The 7,006-nt window shown below is 46.4% G+C and overlaps 1 long non-coding RNA gene across 2 annotated transcripts; it reads left to right on the top strand.

The window, feature by feature from the left end:
• The first annotated feature begins 4,522 nt into the window (after positions 1-4,522).
• Positions 4,523-6,671, top strand: LOC109732040 (uncharacterized). Of its 2 annotated transcripts, none has more exons than XR_005769841.3 (2): positions 4,523-4,765; positions 5,553-6,671. It is a non-coding gene; the product is annotated as an uncharacterized lncRNA (long non-coding RNA). The 2 variants fall into 2 exon arrangements; XR_005769839.3 differs by having other exon boundaries at positions 5,278-6,671.
• Positions 6,672-7,006: the final 335 nt, after the last annotated feature.

Raw genomic sequence — 7,006 nt, 5'->3', positions numbered from 1 at the left:
GTCCATACCTAAACAAACATAGCATTCCGGATTTAGGTAGGAACCATGTCTCACGTGGGTCATATGGAATATCACAAAGGAGAGATGTCACCTCGGTCTCGATAGCTCTTCCACGTGCTTGTGTCATTGGTCCGCTAGGCACTTGGGGAGATGTAGGTAGGTCCATGGGGATGGCCCTCGGATGCTCCGCATCAATTGGGTAGTTGAATCTTCTTACCAAGCCTACAACCAAGACAATCCAATGAAGCGTTACGGAAGACAGACCCCAGAACACCGTGATGAACCAAAGATGAGAGATGAGAACCACATAAACGGCCAAGACAATGATGTCAGCGCTGAAAAGAGCTGGTAGATGCAGCAACATGGGCTATGAGACTGGCGGCGGTGGCATCGGAGGGAAGACGAAGCCAGTCAAGCCCCAAGAGACCGTCAGGTCACCAAGCAGAGCCCATGTGCGACGATCCTGAACAAAACAAGAATCAAAGTTGAGAATGACCCTACAACTAGAATCAACAATTTGACCACAAGATATGAGTTCCTTGGTAAGTCAAAGAACATGAGAGGGAACATGAAATGAAGAAGTGCTAAGAGTGCCTCGACTAGCTATAGGGAGGGGAGTGCCAACATCCGTAAGAATGAGAACATGAGACTCAACAGGTCGAACGGAGGTCAAAGTGGAAGAATCATAAGTCATGTGAAAAGACGCTCCAGTATCAAGAATCCATGGGAATGTACCTGAATGTGTAGAAGGTGGTTTATCAGTGCCAGAAGAGGCACTCACAAAACCTGCATAACCTGTTAGTGAAGACTCCCATGCAGCAAGCAGGAATCGCAACTACCAAAATCTAACGCGCAGATAGGGATATAGCGGAATTGGCTGGGTAGGAACACCCGCCGTCGATGAGCAGTCACTACCACCCATGGAAGCCATGTGAAGAATCGACCGACAGTTGCAAGTCGACGTAGAGCAGACACCGTCGCGCATGGAAGCCACAAGAGTAGTCGATGTAGAGTGGTCACCATCGTGCGGGGAAACCGCGAGAGGTCTCGACGTAGAGTGGTAACCCTCGCGCGCGAAAGCTAATGAAGCAGGTGGACATGCACCAAGTAGTGAGGGAACACACATGCGCGAGACAGGATCGGTGAGGGAACATCATCAAAAATCACCGGACATCAAGGAGAGACTATGCGCGATAACAACATAATGTATTTTTTACAACTCACTTTTTCTTTCTTTTTTTTTACTCATGAGCTAAGGAACCGTTCAGGTCAACTCCCGATGGGATCGACCGAGCGAGAAAGTAGACATGCTCGAGGCAACCAACGCTAGGCGAGGGCCACGGCAGGAAGAAGAGCCGGCAGGAGGTACGGCGAACGGCTAGTGGCAGTGGCGGGAATCGGCAGGCAGGGCGACGGTGGCCGATATTGGCAGTGGGGCGGCGGTGGCTCGAATCGAACAGACCTCCCACTGGAAGGCGCGGGTGGCGAACGGAATCGGGCGGACAAAATCAAAGGCAAGCTTTAGCAGACTAGGGAGCAGCAGAGCAGCACACGTAGGTGCAGGCGGAGTCAAGGAAGATCTAGAGAGGAGGCAGAAGAGTACGCGTCGAGGAAGAACACGCGACGACTGAGAACATCCTGACAATGGCAAAGGAGCAGCGCAACTAGACGGAAGCAAGTGGGCAGCGGCGGCGACCGAAAGAGAAACCGGTAGCGTGACATTGGATCGGAACAACACGAAATTGCACATGTGAGAAAAAAACCTAAAGCTCTAATACCATGTTAGCAGTAAGTAACTTGTATTACTAGAAGGAAAACACTTCTTATCGGAAGTCTGATATGGAAGTTTCGGCACACTAGTCTAGTGTCGTTGATCCACTTTTAATCCCACAGTCTGTATTCTAAGCAAATCTTCAATCCCCTCAATTGATCCCACAATTGTATGCATCTACCGAGTAAATCTCGCATGCTAACCCATCCCAACCACCTCACCACGTCCAGGCGAGCGATTAAATCTCGGGCAGCACTAGGCGTCATCCGGCTGATTTCACGAGCAAATCAGTCGGGTTCGCCACCGTCCGATGCGACAAGATCTGACGTCTGGCAGCTACCGTTTTGTAGACGCGCGAGGCGGTCTGATTTACCTGGGCCCTCCACAGCCGGCTATGCATGGTTACCTGCTGCTTCCGTCACTTTCTTGTACATTCATTTTTCTGTAGAATCACTGCCACAATCCTATCTAGCTTACGCAAAGCTCCTCTGCTCACATTTTTCAGCAATTTTTTCAGGCACAGCAGACCACACACGTGCCCCGTGGTGTTGCTTTATACATTTTGTGGGGAGATTGGAATATGAATAAAGTGACTCGGTTGTATTTTTATAATAAAACGTACCGGCTGTTGCAATACAACTTGGACGCTGCTACGCGTCGGCCGATCTTTTGCCTCGCGAGTCGTCCGATCTGCTGGGTTAACCGACCACGGATTATCTTCTACCATTGTAACACATGTCGGGTTGCAAGTTATATTACAGAATTTTTTACAACCTATGTCAAGTTGCAGATTATTTTTACAACGGATGTCTTGTTACAATTTTTTTTGCAACAAAGATCTTGTTGCAATTTAATTTTTTTGCAACATAGGTCTCGCTGGAATTTAATTTTTTTGGCAACAAAGATCTTGTTACTGTTTTTTTTGCAACAAAGACCTTATTGCAGAAACTCGTTGTTGCGGACATCGAGCAGCGACCACATCGGCCGAAACAAAAGGCGGGTGCTCCCATGGGACGGTGGGGTCATGGTGGACGCAGCTCCCCACGGTAGACGCGGGCACCAGTGCTCCCTCGGGATGGCAGATGCAGCTTGAGTTCGGGCGTACTGTGATGGCCGACACTCATGGTGGAGGCGGGCGGCGGCAGCGGCGCCCACGCGTTTTTGACTTGGTATGCCGAGCGCTCGGCTTGTAGCAGGCAACAACAATGTTCGATCTTGCAACATTGTGTGTTCGGCTTCCAATAACATTGGTTCGCTTCAAAAAAATGTCGATCAACTTACAACGTTGCACTTTCGACTTGCTATGTCGAGCGCTCGGCTAGTAGCAGTACCGACTGGCCTTGCGGCGTCGCACAGTTTTGTAGCACAATGGTGAGTCTTTTGTCATAGGAAAAACACTAGGACAACCAGACTTGCACTGTGGCAACATAGGCAACCTTGCTTCCCGCGATTTAATAGCACAACATTCTAGTTTCTCAACAAAAAAACATTGGTGCCAAGATTTGTAGCATCGAGCATCCGTCATGTAGCATCATTCTCGACGCTCGTAGCATGGCTCGCAACACCGGTGACGCTACCGCAACACCTACTTGTGGCACCGGCCATGCCCACTACACGACATGGCTCGCGACTACACTTGCTTGTAGCACGCCTCATAGCATGACGACGCGCGTCGCAACACCAGCGACACTCCCACGACACGCAGATGCTCTCATAGCACAATGACACGCCTCGCAACATCAATGCTCGTATGACATATACGACGACGCTTTTGCAACACGACAACGTGCCTCCCAACATCGGCTCACAACATTGTTGATGCCCCCACAGCATTGCGTGTTGCGCTCGGGGTTGCAACACGAGCCATGTTGTTGCAATTATTTTAGTTCTTTTGGAACATGAGCCATGTTGTGCTCGCTGGTTGCAACATGATTCATGTTGCACTCAAAAAATATGTTCTCGGTTGCAACATGATCCGTGTTGTGAAGCCCCTTTGTAACAAGGATGACGTTGCAAAGCCCCTTTGCAACAAAGATGGCATTGCAAAGCTGCTTCGCAATACGGTAGACGTGTGAAGCTGCAACGGAGATGATTTTGCAAAGCTTGCGGAGGATGGAGAATGAGGGAGATGTCGGGCAACAAGCTTGGGGAGAGAAATGACACCGACAGTCGTCGATGCCCCGGCGATGGCTTGCAACACCGGATGGTTATTTACATCTTATCATTGCGGATGGTGGCCATCCCTTCCAGTGCAGTGTATCCTTGTTGGGTCATATGTGGCAGTTTTGTAGCAGCGACGCCCGGTCCTTGTAACGACATGCGGGCCGATTTGAAGCGGCGCCCCATCTTTGTTGCAACGCGCGACTGAGTTGCCGAGGCGCTGGATTGCAACAACATGGCAACATTTTTTTTAAGTACTAGTGTGGACTCTTTGGAATGGTCTCGTAAGCTAAAAGCTACTGTGCTACCTGATGCATAAGCTTAGCATCCGCGCGTTGGCAGTAAAGAAACGTGTGAAAACAAACAACTGCCCATAGGCCTAAGGGACCACTCATATGACAAGCCAGACAGACCTCGCAGCTTTGGCGCCGTGGTATACGTATTACGCTCGGCTGATCAGACAGCTCAGTGCTCGGCCGATCGGACGGTGTAGCGCGCGGCGGACGCCAGCGCTAAAATCAGCCGGCTGAATTGAAGGCTTTTCCTTAAATCTCACGTCCCACGTGTGAACTAGGGGTGCTACCACGACGGCTACCTCCGTCGCCAGCTCAGCACCAAATTCTCGCGACAGCTACAACTGCTCCATATTACCGATGTAGCTTCCCATCCCCATCTGCTCCATCGGTCCCTGCTCTCACCTTCGGTCGACCATGCCTCCTTCGCCGCCCCATTCCCCCGCCAGACCTTACCCCATCACCATCCCTCCCACCATGCTGGTGTGGCATTTTGGCTCAGGAAACAAGCTGCACGCGCGTCCCAGGCATCGTCCCACTAGTATGTATTCACCCGAACTAGGGTTGATTAATCACATCTTTGACTCAGATTTGATCTCCTGTTCTGATTTGCGTTAGCTTTGATGCAATGCTTGCTTCGATGAAATTTGTTTGAGTGTCTCTATGTTATATCTGAAGCATAATGGATCATCATGTCATCTAGGATTTTTTGTTAATTTCTTGTGCAAATCACAATAACCTGATTCAATTCCCAATATTTGCGGTAATATGAGTTTTGACATGATTTCATATTCGCATGCTTCCATCTATGTATATATCTGTTTCAAACTAAAAATCTCCATGCTTCGTAGTTCTGTAGCATTTGTAATGCTATACAAATTCTTCTGGACTCTAATTTTTTGGCTTCCAAACACCAAGATATAATAATCATATCAATCTATATGTTGATGAGTCAAAACATCCATCCCTTGGTGGCCAAATAATTTTAATTTTGCTTCAATATCCATTGTTCTATGCTTCAATTTGAACCCATGTGTATAATTTATCTTGTAGGTATCTTTCATATAGCATATTTCAATCCAATCGGCAACTGGAACTACAAATATGTAATTTTCTTCCATAGTTGCTAATACCAGTGTTATTCCAATTGAAACATGCAATGCTTCTATATTATATTACATATCTTTTTTTCTTATATGTAATTTGCTTCCATAGTCCCATCCTATTCTTTGATTATTCATTCTTCTATTTCTGCCAGCACTGTTATAAAATATACATTGTCGTTGTCCTTCCTTCATGCTATTTTCATCTCTGACAACGACACCCAGATGGATCCCCCGCACTGCTCCACACGACACGGCCCTTGGTCTGCCTGCAACCTGGGGCTTTGTCTTGAGTAGCCTGGCTGCACATCCCAATCCTTGTGGCAAGCTTTCCAATTTGTGAATTTAATGACTTCTCGTAAGTGGTAGCACAATTTTTGTGGTCTATTTTCTTTGCTTCAACTATAACTGAAATTTGGGTTGACCAATACCATCCGTGCTTCTTACTTGTGGTTAATATTGCATCAGGCAATACTAGTTCATGCTTCTTATATTTCCCATAGTTATTTCGAATAGGTAGATTTACCATTTTTCAAATTCTTGCTAGCAATGATTCGAAGTTTGTCAATTTGTCTTTCCATGCTTTTGAATAATTATTTAAAGTACTATCTAGCCATGATTGTCTGCATGCGAATCATCTCCGGCATGTTTCCATTACTAACCTTTTTTTATTTACTTTCATTCTTCCAAACATACCAGCGTATGTTTAGGTATCAGCTGACGGGTTTATAGTTGATATTTAAGTATGCTTCCAGTTGAGATGAGTTATGTTGGGATAGCACTATTTAGATGTGTCTTACATGCTGCGGAGTTTCTAAGTTATAAAACATATGCTTCTTCGAGGTCCCTTGCTTCTTTTATAAAAAATGTTCACATTATTATCACTGATGTAATATGACACACTCACCATATGATATGACATTTGTTTCTTTGGTCTACATATTTTGCTTTCATATAGATTACTTACATATTTTTCATAATTGCCAGTGTACTACAATTTATATGTTTTCAGTTCACCAGAAATAATGAACCAGATCGACGAAGAGTTATGCTGAAGCGAACGGCACATTTTATAAGGAGCGTCATGACACTTGGATCGGACCCCAGATCTCATGCTAGATGTAGGGAAGCAAGTCTGTAGTCTATAGGAAACTTACCATATGAACTGAAAAACATTGTATCGAAGGAAGCATGTTTGTGGCACATGAAGATGGTGTATGGAGCGCGGAAACAAACTTATGTTTGGTTAGAAGCAAATTATTTTTGTGATGAAAACACTTTTGTATGGGATGGAAGCAAAGTTTTCTTGTGTGGTAACATAATAAAAAATATGCATGAGACCGATTTTTTCTCTCGAGACAACGCAAAGACTTTGCGTTTCTTTTCATTGAAAAGTGGGGGAACAGGTTACACGCCTCCTAGGAGGTGGTTGGAAGTTTATTTTACAATGATCTTAGTGGACATCCCAGGTGCTAGGGATCACCAATCGGAGGCTTAAAGCCCCGGCCGAACCCATAAGGTAGCCTTTGCTTTAATTCTCTCTATTAGCAGGTGCGCTGATGGTTGATCCCCTTCGAAGACACATGCGTTTCGTTGTTTCCAGATCATCCATCCCGTCAAGAGCGTTGCGGATGCCAGTCCCTTGCGGAGTGGCTTGGGGGTTAGTGCATTGGCAGCAA

This window comes from Aegilops tauschii, chromosome 1 (genome assembly GCF_002575655.3).
Source record: "Aegilops tauschii subsp. strangulata cultivar AL8/78 chromosome 1, Aet v6.0, whole genome shotgun sequence".
Taxonomy (NCBI): Eukaryota; Viridiplantae; Streptophyta; class Magnoliopsida; order Poales; family Poaceae; genus Aegilops; species Aegilops tauschii.
The sequence above is the reverse complement of the archived record's forward strand: the minus strand, read 5'-3'. Positions and strand labels throughout refer to the sequence as shown.